The sequence below is a fragment of the Heloderma suspectum genome, chromosome 7, assembly GCF_057233095.1.
Source record: "Heloderma suspectum isolate Gila_16-S chromosome 7, 16-S_ref, whole genome shotgun sequence".
Taxonomy (NCBI): Eukaryota; Metazoa; Chordata; class Lepidosauria; order Squamata; family Helodermatidae; genus Heloderma; species Heloderma suspectum.
The window spans coordinates 117,966,265-117,986,114 of record NC_139464.1 but is presented as its reverse complement, the minus strand read 5'-3'; the positions used below and the strand labels follow the sequence as shown (position 1 = coordinate 117,986,114).

The window sequence follows — 19,850 nt, the reverse complement described above, 5'->3', positions numbered from 1 at the left end:
AACACACACATGCACCCTTGTGAAAAATGTGTGGATAAAATGGAAGCCAATTTCTATTTGTTAATTTATTTATTGCACCAGTGCAATCCTATACATATCTACACAGAAGTAAGTTCCATGTATTCAATGGGGCTTACTCCCAGCCAGGTAAATGTGCATAGAATTGCAGCCTTACAGAGCAATCTGAAGTGGGGTTGCGGGATTCTCTCCCACTTCCAAATGCCTGCTGGCTCTCACCAGCCAGGGCGGGAAGTGTGTGTTCAGGTATCATAGAATAGTTATAGAATAGTAGGGTTGGAAAGGGCCTACAAGGCCATCGAGTCCAACCCCCTGGTTGGACTCCCTGGGATGTTTTCCACTAACCCATCCAGCATGATTCTTTGTTATTTCCCCCCATTGGTTCTGATGAGGGAAAGAATTTAGGTACACTACCTCTAGGCTGGTGTGTGTGTGTGTGTGTGTGTGGCAGTTGTGAAGCTTCCGAGTGGACAAAGGGCCTTGGGCTCCTGTGGATCCAAGGCCACTCCTGTCCTGCCTCACCCCCAGAAAGCCCCATTTTAGGGTCTATCACTGGTGGTAGATTTATGCCTGGGGACACCTTCCATGAATGAACCAGGGGCTTCTGAATTGGATGTCCTCCTGTCAACAGAGTTCTTCTCCACTGGTAGAGGGGTGCTTCTGCATCATCCTAACCCCCTTCAGTTGGCTGTTGATGCAGCTAGGTTTCCTCTATTACTTTCAAAGTAGAACTTTGATTCCTTAGAATCCAATTTACGACAGGATGCAGTGACAGGTCAGGGGGTTCAAATGCTGGTGTTGAGCATTACAGGTTTCCTCAGACAGGTACTACACAGTGATCAGTTCAAACCATTGCCCTTTTGCTCTGCACCTTGTAATGATTTGTGATTTTGGGGCCCCTGGCCCCAGGGCTCTGGGGAGGCAGGGATGAGATCCTCTGCAAACACCGTTGCTTCCATATATAAGTTTCTAGAACAGAGTTAGCCAAATACTGTATTTGCGTATTCTCTGTTCCTACTGTTCTCCTGATAGAAGCTAGAAGTGTGTTTTGGCATATAAACTGACCACCTTTCTAACAGACTCTATTATAAATTTGGTGCCAGCTAGCTGAAAGGATTTCACAGTTATGAGGCGCATAGCTGGGGCATTACATTAAAAAAAAAATCCAAAAGAGAACGTTAGTGTGTGGACTATCTCTTACAACTGGGAAAAGATTTTAAGTGGAACTGTGGGCAAACCTCTCACCATACCATAATTTGTTATCAAACCCTTGTTTATTTTGTTTATTAAAATATTAGAAGTACAACAAAAGCAATGAAACCACACCATCAGAATATAACCAAGGAAGGCAGAAAATAAATTACTCTGCAGATCAATTCAACCAATTAAAACGCCTCGGCAAAGAAAAAGCTTTTGAGCTGGCACTGAAATGATCACAACGTTTGCATCAGTTGCAGCTCCGTAATCGCACCTTAGATTTTGAAGTGTACATTTTACCCAAAAAAGATTTTCATAAAAAAGAAAGCAAACACAATGTGTGAAGTGATTATGTGGAAAAGTGGGTGAAAGTGTTTGCACCCCACAGCACACATTCAGGTGCCCTCAAATGCCTGGCATTTAGATGGCACTCTAGAGAGCGAAGCACCATTTTACTGTTGCATCAATGCCATTTTTTGGGTTTGAAAACAGCCCTTTCTCTTAGGAACAGTGATGTAAACATGTTTGGCTACAGAGCGACTGAGGACAAATGGAGCTAAATACCTTTGCCCAGATTTAACTTTGTTGACCCTCACTGTCAGGATTTTTTTTGCCCCTGCTGTAAACCCAAAACAAAACACAGACAAGAGGCTTCAATTTGTGGCTTTTACTCCACTACTTCAGTGGGTCATACAGATGCAAATGGGCAGTGACTCACAGTTTACAAAAGAAACGCCTTCAGGGAGTTCAAAGGAAAGCTACGAAAGTTGCCCACGGTTTGAAGAAAAGGCCGGCTACTGTCCTAACTTAAGGGGTGGGGTTGGGGGATCTCTCTCTCGTGAGGGCTCTAAGTGCTGCTGTTCATGCCGGGCCAATCAGGCAGACTGTCTAAGCTCTGCCCTGGCCATCTCTCTTTTGGCTTTGCGTCTGTTACTGGCATCTAAGAATGCAGGCTCTCCAAGCCTCGCCTCTCCCCGTTTGCTATCTTCCACAGGGGAGTGTGAAGAGAGGCCCTTTCCATCCAGCTGGGCCGTTGAAGCTGGAGGAGTCTGTGTCTCCATCTCTGGACAGGCCTGGGAAATTTCCTCCTCCACCTCCTGCAATTTCTCTTCAGAATCTGAGCCACTGGGCCACCCTGTGCTCAGAGGCAGCCCTGACACTCACTGACATCACTCTGGTTTCATTTCCCATAGCGACCTCATCGCATAGCCAAATGATACTGGCTATGTGACATCATTTTTACTTGCAAGAAGGGTTATTTTTCAAACAAAAAAGGTGCCAAAGGCAACTGCAGCCAATGAAGGCTATGAACTGCAGTAAACTAATGCGGAACAGTTAAGGGGTTAGGGCGGTGAGAGGTGTCTTCCATGAAATGTACCGGGGGCATCTTAAAGCCCCCCTTCATGCCAAAAATATTTTCACCTGACATTCGTCTCAGCCCTAAGAGAAAACAGTGTTGCCTATTGTTCACTGATGACAGAAGCTGAAGTACAGGCAAGCCAAAGGACGTTGTCAGGTAGATTAGATGCAAAACCAAGATGGCTTTTAGATGGTGCTCACCCTTTACAAAAAGTATAGAAGTTGAATGGAACAGTGTAAACATCCCCCGTATTCCCAGAAAGCAAAATAAAATTGTACAAATATCTCATTTGTACAAAATTGTCAATGCTAGTTTTATTCCACTAAAGAGATTATGTTCCAATATGTTATTAATTGATGTGTCCTTAAACTAGCCTGCAGTCTTTATAACTAAAAACGTTCCCGATATGGGAGTGGCGGTGGGAGAATCAGTCTTTACGTTCTTGAGATAAAAGCCATCATCACAAATGTGATGATTCAGTCTTTTGTCTAGGGACCTTAAAGGCTGATTTCCCCAGCCTTATTATAACAGTTAAAATTATTGAGTTTTAGTTTATGAATTAGCAACCCAACCCCATCAGAATGATTACTGTCGCAAATCATAAAGAGTAATTGCTCCGTGCTTTCTTCCGGCACTAGCTGTCCTATATGGTCATTAATTTATCCAATCTTCCCTTCCATTTTTATGGAGTAGAATCACACAAATTAGACCTTGAGGTGATGCAGCCACTTCACATGTTAAATATGGTGGAGAGTGTGCACCATATATGGACATACTGCTATACACCCTATACTTTACTGTAGTGTATGGGAATACTCAGCTCTCTGGGTACCCAGAGTGTAGATATTACCAGCTCCCCATGTAGTTAAGGGTTTGATCCAGACAAGTTAGTCATGACTAACCTAATCCTCATTGATTTCAATGGGATTAAAGCATGACTAACTTAGTCTCGATCCAACACAAAGACTCGGAAAGTTTTTAAGCAGCTACGTTTATCTCATTTATTTTCATCTTCCTTAACAATTTTTATGATGCTGTTTTTAACATGTTGCAAAGCATTCTAATATCTAAGGCTGAAGGCCCTGTAATGTAATAATAACAACTGAAATTAATTATACTACTACACTACAGTAATTAATGCACAGACAGTTAAAAGTTGCCAATGAGATAATTGGCCATGTGTCCACCTAGAAAGTGTGTGGGCTGGCTGACCCTTAATCAGTCCACCCACCCACCCACCTATTAAATGAGACACTAAGATGTCCACTTTCCACTCTAAACTTTCGGTCAGTTGCTGATAATCTTTTAAAACGTTATATATTTCTTGGGGTAGAAGGAGTTGGTGCGTGTGTATGATTTTAAAAGTTAATGTCAAAGAAAATGTGTCTAATTACATGAACCTGATTAGCAATTAACTCATGCAAAATATCTCTCATGGCAGTTGACACACATTACTGTGCTCATGCTATGGTTTGGAGGGATCACTTTTGATCAGAAGATGGGGGTATGAGTGAAGACTTCCCTCTTTAGGCAGGATTTTATGCTGTGTGCTGGGTTATATTTTTATACTCTGGTTTTACGATGTTTTATTTCATTATATTAAGAATTAATTGTACATCATATTGGATAGCTTTTTTGGAAAGGCAACCGATAATTAAGAAAATAGTAAGCTATCTATTGTAAACATGGAATAGAGATCTTAAACAGCTGTCAAGATATGTCTGGAAATATATTTGGACTTTTGATATGAGGATGCTGCCTTCTGTTAATTTGATTGAGAACTATTTGAAGGATTTTGCCAACTGGCATTTGATGCTGTAGAGGCTGAAGAAATATGATTGGGTATCTTCAGAACATTGGCACTGTAGGCAGAGAAGGCTGACATCACACATATACAGTGGTAATATTCTAGTATACAGGTGTACTGGAAGCAGATAATGGAAAAGAGATAGTAAAAGTTACTAATAGAACAGTGTCAATGGATGTAATGATTGTAGTACCAGCGTATGTGAAAGGACTTGGACCCAAGTATAAAATACAGTTAATATACTACTGGCTGCAGCCAGAATTTTAATTGCACAATTTTGGAAAAGGGACACTCTGATGTTCAGGTAACGGGAAGACAAAGTCAATCAGTAGTTTGAAATTAACATATCCAAGTAGGACCTGCAACAAAATGTTGCACTGTGGAGTGCTCCTGTTCAGTGTTCCACTCTGCCAGCCATACCCTTCTTTGGAATACTCCATTCCATTCCCCGCTGCTTGTCTGTCCTGCCCGCTCCCAGTTGGTTAAGCATTCTGTGGATATTGAGCACACCCACTCCTCATTGGTCAGTTTTTCGATTCTTCCCCACTTAATTCCCCCATGCCTGAGGGTACCTCTCTCTTGTGCATGGATGGTGCCTGAACAAATTGGAAATAGTAGGAATGATATTATATATCAGGCAAAGTGAAGCCAAGTATAATGACATCTTCCAGGTGGTTAAATTGCTTTGCTTGTTTATCGAGAAAGAACTTTTGGGTAGATGGACAGGATTCTGTACATTTTACTATGAAAAGTAAGGAAGAATTATTATTATAGGTAATGAAATGCTTTAACTCTTTATGATGTTAAAGATGAAATGTTTATGCCTATGTGAGGTTTTTCTTTTCTTTTCTATTGGCATTATAATATAATAGAACTACAAATGTTAAAAATGAGGACAAAAGGAAAACAAAGCAAAATGTTCAAGAATCCTCGTTTCAGATATTGCCTTTTAATGTATTTTCCATTTTTTATCCCTTATGCCACATACAATGAGGACTAAGCTGGGGTTGGTACTCAAAAACGCAGAACGCTGTTTTGGGCGTACACACCAATTTTTATTCTAATATCTCAGTGGAGCCGTGCATTTTGTTGTGTTGCATTTTGCATTTTTCTCCCCCCCTTCCTTGCTTTCAAACCAGGCATATTGGGATGGGGCCAGTATTTGAAAATAAAATGTGGGATTGTGTCCTGAATGTTTGTACCAAATTTCAAACTGATATCTTAAAGTTCAAAGGAGATGCTGCATTACAAAATAAGTAAGAATGAAAAGCAGACTAATTAAACCAAAGGCTTGACTCGCCTTGGCCATTAAATAGCATGTGCTGCAACCATCGACAGTTACCAGGGACACTCCCAGTTTTTGGGCTCCTGTCTCTGGTAAAACACTGTCCCTAATTTGCCTTTAAAGAAGATGCTGGGGATGCTTTTTAAAATGTTAATCTCCATGTGAACTGGAGTTCTTGTTTCAAAAAGCTTCACCATCATGAATCACTCCCTAGAAACTAAATCCAACAGTGGGTGATGGGTGAATCTTGACTTGAATTACACATGCATGTAAAAGCACACACATGATCACAAAATGCTGATTCTTTCCTGCCATCCCTACCCCTACAACTACTTCCCCTCTTTCACCTGCGTAACCACCTACGAGGTAGTTTTGTTGCTGAATGTGTTCAAATTACAGCTAGGGATGGATGGACCAGGCTATTTCCAGTCCATAACAGTTTTGCATGTGTTCATTCAAAAGCCCATTCCATCCTGCTTACACATCAATCTCAGAATATTTAAATATCACAAATTACATGATTTCACATTATGCACGTACTAAAATGAAAATTCACATTATGTATGTACTAAAGGTAAGGCCTTCTCTATGGTGGTGCCCTGATTTTGCAATGACTTCCAGAGGGAGGTATGCCTGGGACCAATGCTATCTTTATTTTGGCACCAGGTTAAATCATTCTATTTGCTCAGCTATTTTAAATTGTTTTATTTTCAGGTTGTTGTACAGCTTTATTCTTCTCAATTGTATTGTATTGTTTATTGCCTTACATTTTTATATTGTATTGTTTTAATTTTTTATGTATATTGCTCTGAAGTCTATTTTTGGGTGGGAGGGAGACATAGTTTATAATTTCTTAAAATCAATCAATCAATCAATCAATTTCTGAATATATTTTTTCACAAAATAGGTATGCTTGCACACAAAAGTTTTGTATGCATTTTAACCTAATATGTGACTAAGACGTGCCAAAATAAGGAACGCAAATGGTGGCGCCCATGGGCGCCGCCATTTGCGTACGCGCGTTTGTTTTTTTTAAAATCAGCTGTGATAGGCTACGTAAACATTTACATAGCCTATCACGGCTGACTGCAGGGACGCAAACGGAGGCAGCTATGGCCGCCGCCATTTGCGTCCCTGCTAGCCAGCGGCCGGATGTCCGGCCAGGATTCCGGGGGGGGGGAGGAACGGAGCGCCTCCCCCCCCCGTGAGGATTCCGGGGGGAGGGACAGAATGCCTCCCCCGCACCATCAGCATAATCCTCGAAAGGTAAGTACCTTTTGTACATCCCTACAGTAAAATGAGTACCCAGCTTGTTGGGGGAAAGGTAGTCACGACTGGGGAAGGCAATGGCAAACCAGCCCGCTACAGTCTGCCATGAAAACTCCAGTGAAAGCGGCGTCCCTCTAGGAGTCAGCAATGACTCGGTGCTTGCACAGGAGGAAACTTTCCTTTCCTACATGCATAGGCTTTAGGGGTGTGCTTTGGATTCAGCCAACTCCTGAATCGGGCTGATTCAGACAAATTCGAGAGATTCCAAATTAAAGCGGGACTCCCTTGAAGCAGACCAAATATAAATCTGAAAGTCCTGAAGATTTGGACGGACACAGAGACAGCGCGTTACAGTAGTCCAGCCTGGACATCACTAGGCACAGATAACTGAAGCAAGTCCATCCTTTCCAGATAGGGCTGCAGCTGACATACTAGCCTAAGCTGGTGAAATATACTGCTGGACATTGCAGCCACCTGGGCTTTCCCAGTTAGTGCAGAGGCCAGGATGATACCCAGACTACGCACTTGGTCTTTCAGGGGCAGTGCAACCCCATCTCAGTTGTAACCTCCATCCAGGTAGTTGATTTCCCAACCCACAGTACCTCCATCTTGTCTGGATTGAGTTTCCGCTTGTTTACCCTCACCACCCCAAAACAGCCTCCAGTCACTGGTTCACAAGTTCGGCAGCTTTCCTGGGATGTGTAGATGGAAACGAGACATAGAGCTGAGCATCATCCGCATACTGATGACACTTCAGCCCAAACCTCCTGATGTCTTCCCCCAGTGGTTTCATTTAGATGTTAAAAAGCACGGGGTGGAACATAATTCCCCCAGCACCCCACAGACTAGCAGCATGGGGTGGAACATAATTCCCCCAGCACCACCTTCTGAGACTACTCCTCCAGAAAGGACTGGGACCACTTTAAAACTGTGCCTCTTATGCCCAACCCAGATAAACAATCCAGAAGGCTATCAATCAGGGCAACCAACACTGTTTCCCTCCCATAACCAGACCTGAAACCTGACTGGAATGGATCTAAATAATCAATATCATCCAACACTGCTTGGAGTTGTGAGGCTACCACCTGCTCCAGCACCTTGTCCAAGAATGGCAAATTTGATACTGGGCAATAGTTATCTGAAACCATAGGATCTAGATTTGGTTTATTCAACAAGGCCCTCCGCACTGCTTCTTTCAAAGCTGCGGGGAGCTCACCATCCCTCAAGGAGGCATTCATCACCTTGGAGGTCCAGGTACCCAGCCAAGCTCTGGCAGATTTCACAAGCCAGGATAGGCAAGGATCTAAAGAGCATGTAGTAGGCCTCAGCCCTCCAAGCAGTGTGTCCACATTCTGAGGTTGCACAAGCTGAAAGGTATCCATAACATGCCTAGATGGTACACTTAGCCCTGTCCATCTCAGTCTCTGTCAAAACAATGGTGTCCAAGTTGGCATGAATATGAGCGACTTTATCTGCAAAATGTTTAGCAACTTGCTCACAGCAGGCCTTTGAGAGTTTGAGTTGTTCTGTTCTAAAGACTACATCCTAGTGGCCTTTAACCACTTGAAAGAGCTCTCCTGGATGACACTGAGCAGATGCAATGGTGGCAGAGATTTCTTTGCCGCCATGCCCACCACAGAATAAGAGCATAAATACATTTTTCACTGTGTTTGATTGTGTTTGTTATGAGTACAAAACAAAATTCAAATTTGGACCCAGGTTGTTGAAGCCCCCCGCCCGCCCCAGTTGGTCCAAGCCAAATCAGGCTGTTTTCTGAATTGCTGAATTGGGGTCGAAATTGAATCTTGTGGTCAGTAGTCAGTACACATCCCTAATGGGCTTCCATGGGAGCTGGAACTCAGTGCAATCAGGGTTCCAGCCCCCATGGAGGTCCATATGTGCAGGCATCCCCAACTAAGTCATCCATACCTAACCTGTAGACATCAGGGCTAGAGGAAGCTGCACAACATTGGGGGCGGGGCCTGTGGCCTGCCTTTCAAAGCATGGATCCCTGTCATGTGAATAATGTGTGAAGGGAGCTACTGTCTTTCATGGATCAATACTTGCTTCAACATGATGGAATAGTCATACATGTTAATCATTAACTTAATGATCTGCTTATACCATAAACTAAGCAGTGGGGCCTATTCTTTCTTGACAAAAACCCTTTCCCATGCCTAATTTCCCCTCGGTCACCCCTGAAGTTCTTATTTACAGAATAGCAGTTGGGGTAGGGACATTTTTAGTGGGAAAACAGCTCAGGGAGCAAAGGTTAATCCATCCTTCCGACACACTATGGTCTGGATTGCCCCACCACCTGTGGCTACTTATCTAGAAAAAACAGGCCCAGAGCTTAGCATATTAAAAGAAACATACTTCTAACATTATGTGTAGTTTGGTCTTTACTGGTAAAAGAAGCCCAAGACAGTAATGTGTTTTGGAACCATTTCATTCTCTAGTTGTATGCAGGTTAGTACTAGATACATCACCTACCAATCCCCATCAAAACCTCAATGCTGACATGACATGAGTTATGAAAGACAGATGTTAGTTTTCTCCCAATGCAACAAACTTGTTATGCTTAATAGAATCTAGGAATTTCCAATAGCCTTTTAGTGAGATTTCTTGCAACAATTAGCAGTTGTACTGGCATGAAAGCATTGGATCTCTTCAATGCTTACAGCAGAGAAATGTTCAATAACATATAACCCAGATCTAATGAATTTGTTACAGTGCTTATAAGGCCCCTCAAAATAAATATAAGTAATTCATTACATACACCAAAGCACAATGCATTAGATTAGAATAACAGAAAATAATACTTACAAACAACTTCAGTGTACATAGATATCTGCTCCCCCCACCTATCTATTTCAAGACAAGACTGAGGATAAACTCAGACCCTTTTATTTATTATTAGGGTCCAAATGCTTATTTCTTGGCTAGGTAAGGAAGCATTTTTGTTTTAGAGGGATACAGAAGTACTTGATTAACAATCTTGGCACTTTTTCTTTGGGCTACATTTCTTAACAATGCAAATGATCAAATTCACAATAGCTATTCATAAACAATTATTAGACTGCAGCAAATTAGATGTTCAAGATTTTAGGGAATGGAATGTCCTATACATGTTGTCACGGACTGGCAACGCCCTGTTCCATGACTTGAAAGGAAAACAGGAAAAAAGAGTGTGCCTACACTCCTTTTTTCTCTTCCCTCCCTGTGGCCTTCCCATGGTCACCAGGGTAGAAATCTTTATTTCTTTGGCTGCCTCCACCAAACCAGCCTTAAAACTCTCTGGATCTCAGGTATCTGCTTTAGATAGTTTACGGGTTGGTGTTAGAAGTGCAGTGGGTAACTAAAAAAAGAGAACACAAATTTCAAATAAAAAGGTTTAAATTGTACTGAAGAAAATATCAAATAGGAAAATGGTTTAAAACCTGAACACATCCAGCTCACCTAACTAGACTGTGTCCCTGTTTTATTCAGGTACCTTCCAAGCAATATATCTTATTGGTCTAGCTCTATCAAATCAGTTCTTCAGTTCCTTCCTTCCCCACTCTCTCCCTTCCCCTCCCCTCTCTTCTCTCTCTGCTCTTCTGCCTCCAAAATAAACATTTCCCCTCTCCCCAACTTCAACCAATCAAGAGGGTAGTTTCTTGGTAATTTCTGCCAACCATGTTTCTGTTTCCTGAGTTAAAACTCCCTCCCTTCCTCTAACCTTCAGCTGAACTTCATAATCTCTAACTTCTTGAGCACAACTTTCTGACCTCTATATTCTAACCAAATTTTTGACCTATAAAATATTAACCCTTTGGCTGAAACTGACTAGTACACAGGGAAGAAAATTAACAGCATAATACCCTAAAACCAACTAAATACAAAAATGGAGGACAGTTTTGCTCCTTCACACATGTACACCAATGGAAAGCTGCCCCAGCTTCCACATGTACTGCCTCCTTAGACAGAAACTTATGATTGATTCAACAAACCTGTTGTTTCATGTCTACTGGACACCTCAGTAACTATTTAAAACAACTTGGCAGGTTCTGGTAAATGCTGGTGATGTGGAGCTGATAATGCTTCCCTGGTTCATATGATGTGGGTGTGCCCTGTGGTGGCTCCCTATCTTACACATTAATTTTGTTTTAGAAAATTTATTGACACATTCAGATGTTCATGCACTTTTAAATTACATATCTGCAGATGGCTAACGGAAATGAGTCTTGTGAGTTGTCATGGTTGCAAAGAGACATATACTCCAAAGTCAGCGGGATAAATATCCTCCATCTACCATTCAATGGACTGAGGACCTTACTACTCTCTCCATATTTAAACATATATACTATTATCATTAACTCCTCCTAGACATTTACTTTGATATCTAGGCTGCATATACCAATGTATACGCATCAATATTCTTATCCTTGCTCCATTATTGTTTTCTTTTCTTTTCCATTGTGTGTGTGTGTGTGTGTGTGTATATATATATATATATATATATGTAAAAAGGTGTCATATATATTTTTAAAAATGCACCTAAAATCCTAATTACTTACTTATGCTGGATGAAGCTCCACTGAAACCAATTAGACTTATTTTCAAATGAAGATGGCTATGAGTGGGGGTACAAATCATTTGTCAGCTTAATTAGATATACAAAGAAGGTATGAACACTGGCCCCAATCCAGATACAGGTAACAGTAGCAAAGTTCTACTGAAAGCAATGAGAATTAAGTCACAACTAATGCATTCCATTGATTTCAATGGGACTTACACAATACTAACTTTAGCTCAACCATGGGCATGATATTTGAATATATGTTCTTAATTATGCATATATATAATGTATATATTATAAAATGCATCATATAAAATAATAATAGCAGTTAATGAGTCCATGATCATGAGGATGCTTACTTTTAATTTCCTCCTTGAGAAAGAGCTTTATAGCTTTCTATATGACTGGTCTTTTAGGAATCAAAGTGATTTCCTACAGCATATTTGGACATAATTCCTCTTGATTTCCTCTTGAGGCTGATTACCTTTACAAGAGTATTTGCTCTGTTTTGTTCCAAAACCCATAAAGGGGGGGGGAGAAGAGTAAGTGAAGGGGTTGGTGGGAGTAGGAAGATAGGTATTCACATTTTACTGATGCTGTTTAATTATTTAAATGTTTTTCATTTATGAATTATTGGTAACCCATGTTTAGTGTCTTGGCTAGAAATTAATGTATATATGGAAGACAAAAGGGGTGGATCTGAGTTTATGAGATCCACCCCCAGATCACCTCCCCCCCTGGGTGGATTCCCCCACGGACCGGAAGGTAGGGAATCCGCCCATCCCTAGCTGCACATAATGCACTCTACATGGGGCAGCATTTGAAGACAGTTCAGAAACTCCACTTGGAACAGAATGCACCCCCCAGATACTGATGCAGGCTGGGTGGTCTGCTCATATGACACTGGTACTGCACCAGCTGCATAGGCTGCTAATGTGTTTCCGAGCACCCTGGCTACAGTGTTCCTCCGAGCCCAATGTAAAGTGTTTGTTTCAACCTTTAAAGCCTGAAATGGTTTGGGTCTAAGTTACCTGAAGGACTGCCTTCTTCCATACCAGCCTGCCCGCACTTTGAGGTCATCAACAGAGGCCCTTCTCACTTGCCTGCCACCAAGGGTGGTTAGGCTGTTGCATACAAGGGAGAGGGCCTTTCGAGTGGTGGCCCTGCACTATTGAAATCAGTTTCCATCAGGGGATCATCAGGCCCCTTCTTTGAGGATGTCAGGAAGGGCCTGAAGAACTACCTGTTTTCTATGGATTTCCCAAAATCTGTGGGCTGCAAGTTTTATTGGTGTTTTTTTTTAATTTTTTACAGTATTTTATTATATATCTATTGCCTATTTGTATATTTTTGTATAGTTTTTTCCTGTATGGCATCTTGAGAGGGTTTTACTCTGAAAGGCTGCCTAAAAATAATGTCAAAATCAAATAAATTTAGAATGTATCTATTTGATGCCTCATGCAAAATGAATAGTTCCTATAATAGTTCCTAAATAATCTGATTCCCGAGAAGGAAGGAAGATGCATGATTTATGTACATACTAATTTCCTACTTGATTTACTGTTGAGCAAAATGAGCCCTTTATGTGTACATTTTTGTGACCAGAATGCAAGAAAATTCTTATTTTCCTGGCACGGCATGTTCCTTTAAGCCGAGGGTGCAGAACCTCTCCCAGCCTGAGGACCGAATTCTATTCTGGAGATGCTCTTGGGGGCTGCATTCCAGTGGTGGGTGGGGCTGAAGGCAAACGGGGCAGGGCCAAAATACAAAAAAATACCAACATATTTTATCTTAAAGCTGTTGCTACCAGGAACGAAGACTTCGGAAAGGTATGTCAGCTTTTTAGAGTGGGCTGGGGGAAGCTGCACAAAAGCTGAGAAACTACGAAATGATCTGTGGTTGAGGAGGGGGCAAGGAGCAGGCACTGTGGGGATACCTGGAGGGCCACATTTGTCCTTGAGCCTGAAGTTTAGCATCCCTGCTTTAAGCTTTATAACCCTCACAACATAGAGAAATATTATATAGTTATTTGGCGATAGCGTGCAAGAATCAGAAACTGACATATCTGCTGGTTTAGTCTGAAAGAGCGGCATGTGCCAGGTTTACTTTTAAACCTATAATCAAAGCTATGGTTTTCCCAGTAGCAACGTATGGCTGTGAGAGCTGGACTATAAGGAAGGCTGAGCGCCGAAGAACTGATGCTTTCGAACTGCGGTGCTGGAGAAGACTCTTACGAGTCCCCTGGACTGCAAGGAGGTCAAATTAGTCCATCTAAAGGAAATCCACCCTGACTGCTCATTGGAAGGACAGATACTGAAGCTGAAGCTCAAATATTTTGGCCACCTAATGCGAAGAGAAAACTCCCTGGAAAAGACCCTGATGCTGGGAAAGATTGAAGGCAGAAGGAGAAGGGGACGGCAGAGGATGAGATGGCTAGATAGCATCACCGATGCAATGAATATGAAGTTGAGCACACTCCAGGAGAGAGCGGAGGACAGGAAGGCCTGGCGTGCTATGGTCCATGGGGTCACAAAGAGTCGGACACAACTTAACGACTGAACAACAACAACAACAAAAGCCAGGCTTTCTGGCATCTTCTTCCAAGGGAGAACAAAAATTCCTCTGGTACCTAGGGATGTCAGAGAATTCCGCCACAGATCTCGGTGAGGCCGAATGCCAGTGCATTCGGCCCCCCAAAATCTGTGGCGGAACAGCCTGCCACCCCCCGCCCCCCCGCGGATCCCCCCTGAAACAAGACTTACCTGGGGCGGATCTTCCAGGTGGCAGTGGCTCTGGCGGCGGCAGCGGGCGGTCTTCCGACCGGCTGCCACCACCGCCATTTCCAGGCTTGTGGGGGAAAAAAAAAAAAGACGTGATAGGCTACGTAAATCTTTACATAGCCTATCATGGTTGGGGGTGGGTTTAAAAAAAAAAAAGCGTACGCAAATGGTGGCGGCTACAGCCGTTGCCATTTGCATTCCTTCTTTTTACCGTCTTAATCTACGTAAATATTTACGTAGACTATGATGGCGAAAATCAAGGGGAACGTAAATAGCATAGCGGGCGCTATTTGCGTCCCCTTTTGATTCGCCATTTTAGCCTATGTAAAGATTTACGTAGGCTAAAATGGTGAATGAAAAAGGGACGCAAGTAGCGCCTGCTACGCTATTTGCGTTCCCCTTGATTTTCGCCGTCATAGTCTACGTAAATATTTACATAGATTAAGACGGCCAAAAAGAAGGAATGCAAATGGCGGCGGCCGTAGCCGCCGCCATATGCGTACGCTGTTGTTGTTGTTGTTGTTTTACCCAGAGCCCTCCGTGGCCAGAAATCCGGCTGCAGACAGCTCTGGCCTGGCCGGGCCGGGCCTGGCTGGCTGCTCCGCGGAGCTGCCGCAGAGCACAGCCGGCCGTTCAAGGATTCTGGGGGGGAGGAATGGAACGCCTCCCCCCCCCAGTCAGGATTCCGGGGGGAGGGATAGAACGCCTCCCCCTCCACCATCAACATAATCCGCGAAAGGTAAGTCACTTTCGTACATCCCTATTGGTACCAAGAACCACAATGTTTGTTGGCTTTTATGCTACATTCCTAACCATCACATCCTTTTGCAAATAGATTAGGCAGCATTTTACTCTCCACTGGAAGAAGAATAACAGGACTAGGGATGGCAGAGAATTTCTCCACGAATCTCCAGGAGGCTGAATGCCAATGCATTCGGCCCCCTGAAATTGGTGGTGAAATTCTCCGCTGGCCCCCCGCCCACCCCCAGGATGGGACTTACCTCTGTTGAATGTCCCTCTCGGCGGCGGGTCCCGGCGGTGTTTTGGCGGCATTTCGGTGGGGGCGGCGGCGGTGGCCGGTCTTCTGACCGGCTGCCGCCACCGCCATTGCAAAATAAAAAAGGAAAGTTAAAAAACACACACACCTGTGATAGGCTACGTGACGATTTACGTAGCCTATCACGGCTGACTTTGGAAATCTAGCCGTGATAGGCTACGTAAATCGTTACGTAGCCTATCACGGGTGTTTGTTTTTTTTTACTTTACTTTTTTTTTTCGCGGCCGGGTAGACGGGGCGCTCCTCCCCAGCCTGAATTTCAGCCGGGTGAGGCAGGGCGCCTCCCCCCCTCGCCTGAACTTTGGGGGGAGAACCGAAGCGCCTCCCCCCCACCGTGAAGCAAGCTGCGGGACCAGGTAAGTCCCTTTCGTTCCTCCCTACTATTTATTATTGTTTAATATCATCAACATAATCCTTAAACTACTATGAACAGTTGACTGTGTTGATAATTCTCAATATTCTATTTCTTGCAGGACAATTGGATGGCTGTGCTCCAATCTTCTGTCTGTGATAAGATAATGGGATCTCGTAGAGAAGGGTCGGGGGCGGTTCTGTGGGTGGAGATGGGAGGGGACTGGGGAGGCTGGCTTATGAAGAATCCTCCAGCCTCCCCAGCCTCCTTCCCTCCCACTCCACCGAGCCCCAGCTAGATGGGCGAAAAAATCCATCTAACAAAAATGCAGAGTGTGAGGAGGAGCGTGGAGGTGAAGATTGCCCCTGTGCTCCTCCTGCTCTGCATAGGATGCCCGTCAGCCTCCAAGTTTGGAGGCTGATGGGTATCCTGATAGGATGCCCCCCCAATTAATAACCTTAATTTAAATGGCTGGCTGGGGCACGCTGGGAGTTGTAGGCCTTTTTTCTGTCTAAACATGCATAGGATTGTGCTTGAAGACTATGTATTCCTTTTTTATTGGTTTATTTCAGATAATTTCTATACTGCTTTTCATTAAAAAAAAAAATCCCACCGTGGTTTGCAAGATAAAATCAGAATAAAATACACCTAAACCAATAATTAAAACCATAAAGCAATGATAAAAACAATAAAATCTCATTAAAATAACCAGGAGTGGCTAACAATGCTAGTGGTCACAGGAACGCCTGGGTAAAAATAAGTGTGTCTTTAGTTCTTGGTGGAAGCTCTCCACACTAGGAGCCCACCTGATCCCAATGGGGAGATCATTCCACATGGTGGGTGCCACAATTGAGAAGGCCCCACTTGGCACCACAGTTAAATGAACCACAGTAGACCGCATTATAGTCAGCAAGCCCTCCACCTCAAAACGTAGAGACCAGGGTAGCCTATACAGGAGAAGGCGGTCTCTTACAGCGTTATCCCCACCCAACCTCATTTCATATTGAAAATAATCTGGGTATAGGCCTGTTTAGGAAGAATAAACATGTGACCTGGATTATGTGTTTGTTTATTAATTTTTGCTTGCTTGTTTGCAAGCATGAAAAAAATGTGAAGTCGAAAGCCCCCCTGAAATATAAAGAAAGAAAGTGGTAAATATGTTAGCTGGTGAATGCGTCGGATGGGAAGAATGGATTATTGAAGTTTTCTGCCAGCAAATCTTGGGAAAACAACAACATTTAGCAAGGCATGGAAACATAATGTTACTTTCCATTTAATCCTGGAAGGAAAATGCCGGTTGGCAGCAGTAATTACTTCTGCACGGGAATGGGTTTTGACATTCACCATTATTATTTTCTATAGCAGTGTAAAAAAAAGGAAAAAAAGGATCCCAATTGTTCTGTCAGAAAACCTTGAATGCTTGAACTAGATGCCTCTGGCACAAGACAAATAGTGTATATTGCCAAAGAAGAAAACATTTAATTCAAAATCGATAGTCTTTCTTTTCACAAGGAAGAAAGAAACGTGGGAGAGCATATTGTGAAACATCAGACTTATTGACAACTGGTATAGCATTTATAGTAATGAACACAGCCAACAAAAACCACGTCAGCCTTTTTCGTGCATGTGTTGTACGACACAGACTTGCATTTTAAATGCTGCCACCCACTCCCCCCCGCCCCCAATATACCTGAAACTTGTTTCCAGAAGGTCTACAGAAACAAAGTCTATGGCCACTATCTAGGATAGAGCTCGGCAGATATAATCCATTGACTTAAATGGGGGGGGAGGGGGGATCTCCACAACAACGGAATGAGACGTGCGTTAGAGTATCATCTGGATTTTCATGAAATCGGCTTTAGTCTGTCAGTTGCACACAAAGCAAGAAAAGCCGAGTATGCATGAGCTAAACCCCCACTTTTCTTGCTTCATGTGCCCCTGACAGCCCAAAGCAGATTTCATGAAAAAATGTCATCAACCCCACAGGTGCTGCGCAGCAAATGAGAAAGTTGTTCCCCACCCCTGTCAATGCTCCCCTGCTCAGGGAAGTTTACTGGAAGCCCTGAAGGAAGCCCCTGTAGTTTACCCCACACCTCTCCCCGCTCATCAAGCATTGGGGTGAATCCCCGTCCTGCATTTTGAGAAAAAGCAAACCTCACAGCATGATCCCCATGAAGGCTTACTTGAAAATGAGTCCCATGGAACTCAATGGGGCTCACTCTCCTGCTTGACACTGTAGGGAAGCGAAGTTAACTTCTACTGGGGAGCGAAACATACTCCTGAGTAAACATGCACACAAGGGTGCATGTGTGTAGCTTCATAGCCCAGAGAATAGTAGCGCTGGAAGGGGCCTATAAGACCACCGAGTCCAACTCCAGAGACTCTCATCCAGCACTGGCATATGTGAAAGATTAAAGATCAAAGCTGCGCTTTTATGAATGGAGAAAACGGCCTGCATTCTGTGAAGGAGTCAAGCCACTATCCAGACACATCGGAACGGCGAGACTGCGCCTTTAAGAAGGGAGAAAACTGCATTCTATGAATAAGGCGCTCTCCTGACCCACTCAGATAGTGAAACTATGCCTTTAAGGGAGAAAACAGCACCGCAGCTCCCATTTTCCCAATGCGAAAAAGAGACTACAGATTCTCCGGAGAAAAGTGCCCCTTTTTCGTTTTCTTTTTTAAGGAGATGGAGCCAGCGTGTATGTATGTTTGTTGTTGCTTTGAGCCGGGTGGAGGGAAGAAGACCTGTGGGCATAGGTGTGATGGAAGCAGGAAGAATGGGAGCAGGGGCAGCAGCGGCTGAGGGGAGAAGGGTCCCCTCCGGCGGTTCTCCTCAAGCACCCCGAGGGCTTACCCAAGTTCATTCCAAGGAGGCGGATATAGGCGGGGAGTTACCTCACACTTGACCACCAGTTTTGAACCCCCCCACTTCCTATGCCTATCAAAGGAAGCGCCACTGTCTCTCTCCCCCCATCCACGGTCTCTCTCTCTCCCCCACTTTCCCCCCTCTTTTCCTAAGCAGGCAGTGGGAGTTTCTGGCTCCTAGTAAGCGCAGAAGCTTTTATGAATGGGGAAGGCAGGGAAGGTACTCTGAGTGGCAACAGTAGTGCCAAGGGGGAACAAGAGTGAATGGGGTGGGGTGCGCGCCCCCACCCCTTGACCAGCTCACTGCCAGGTCACAGCCACGTCACAGGGGCACGCCCAGGACTGAATGTGGAGGGTCAGGGCATCTTGCCTGGGAGGTGCTTGGAGTAAAAAATACGGAGTAAAAGGACTTCCGGAAAATGCGGCTTTTCAAGAGGGATGCAGCTGGTTGGCTGTGGATTGGCCACAATGTCATGTGTTGCAAAGGACCTCAAACTGCTCTCCCTTCACACAAAATCGCTGGTGTAGACTGCTCCAGGCTAGGGCATGCCTAAATGGGAAATACACTTTAAGAAGAAAATACAGGGTTCCCAATCCCATGTTTCCCTCGCGATGCTAATGTTGGGGTTGAGGGCCAATGCAGAGATGTATTGGCAAGTGGAGATGCATGTGAGGCGTAAACAATTAGGTCTGCACTGTTGCCCTAAGTACTGCCCAGCCTCTAGACCCCCCCCCCCCGGTCTCTTTGTTTAGACCAGGGGAGGCCAACTTCTGGCTGGCAGAGGCTTGGTCCCATAGCGGTATGGGCTCCCTCCATGGGCCCTGCCCATTCCCCTCCCCTCCCCAAGCCCCAGCCCTCCTAAGCCCCACCCACTCCTACGCCCCACCCACAGGTCTGGAGGCTATTGGGGGGCTTGGTGAGGAGGCGGGGAGAGGAATTTCTTTGTTTCTGATCTGTGATAACAAGGGGATTCCCGTTGGTGTTGCTCCCCTTCCCAACTGGAGATAACAAGAGGATTGGGGGAGCCAGAGTTTTGCCTGCCCTGCCTCCACTTCTCAGTGGGAGAAGGCACAGGGCAGGCAAAGCAGTTTTGCTGATGGTTCCTGATAAGGAGGGCTGTGATCTGCTATCAGCGGTCTGCATATGATGTCCCTTGCATTGCTAAATAGTCTAGCAGTACAATTCTGTGCATGTTTACTTGGACGTAACTGCTACTCTGCTCAATAGGTCTTATTCCCAGGTATGTGTGCATAGGATTGAAGCCAAGACAATTTATTACTTTCCCAAACACTCAG

The 19,850-nt window shown here is 44.1% G+C and overlaps 1 protein-coding gene across 2 annotated transcripts in view; it reads right to left on the bottom strand.

Annotated features, from left to right (window-relative positions):
- PCLO (piccolo presynaptic cytomatrix protein) overlaps positions 1-19,850 on the bottom strand; it is a 424,050-nt gene that overhangs the window by 126,999 nt on the left and 277,201 nt on the right. The gene's annotated exons all lie outside the window — the stretch shown is intronic.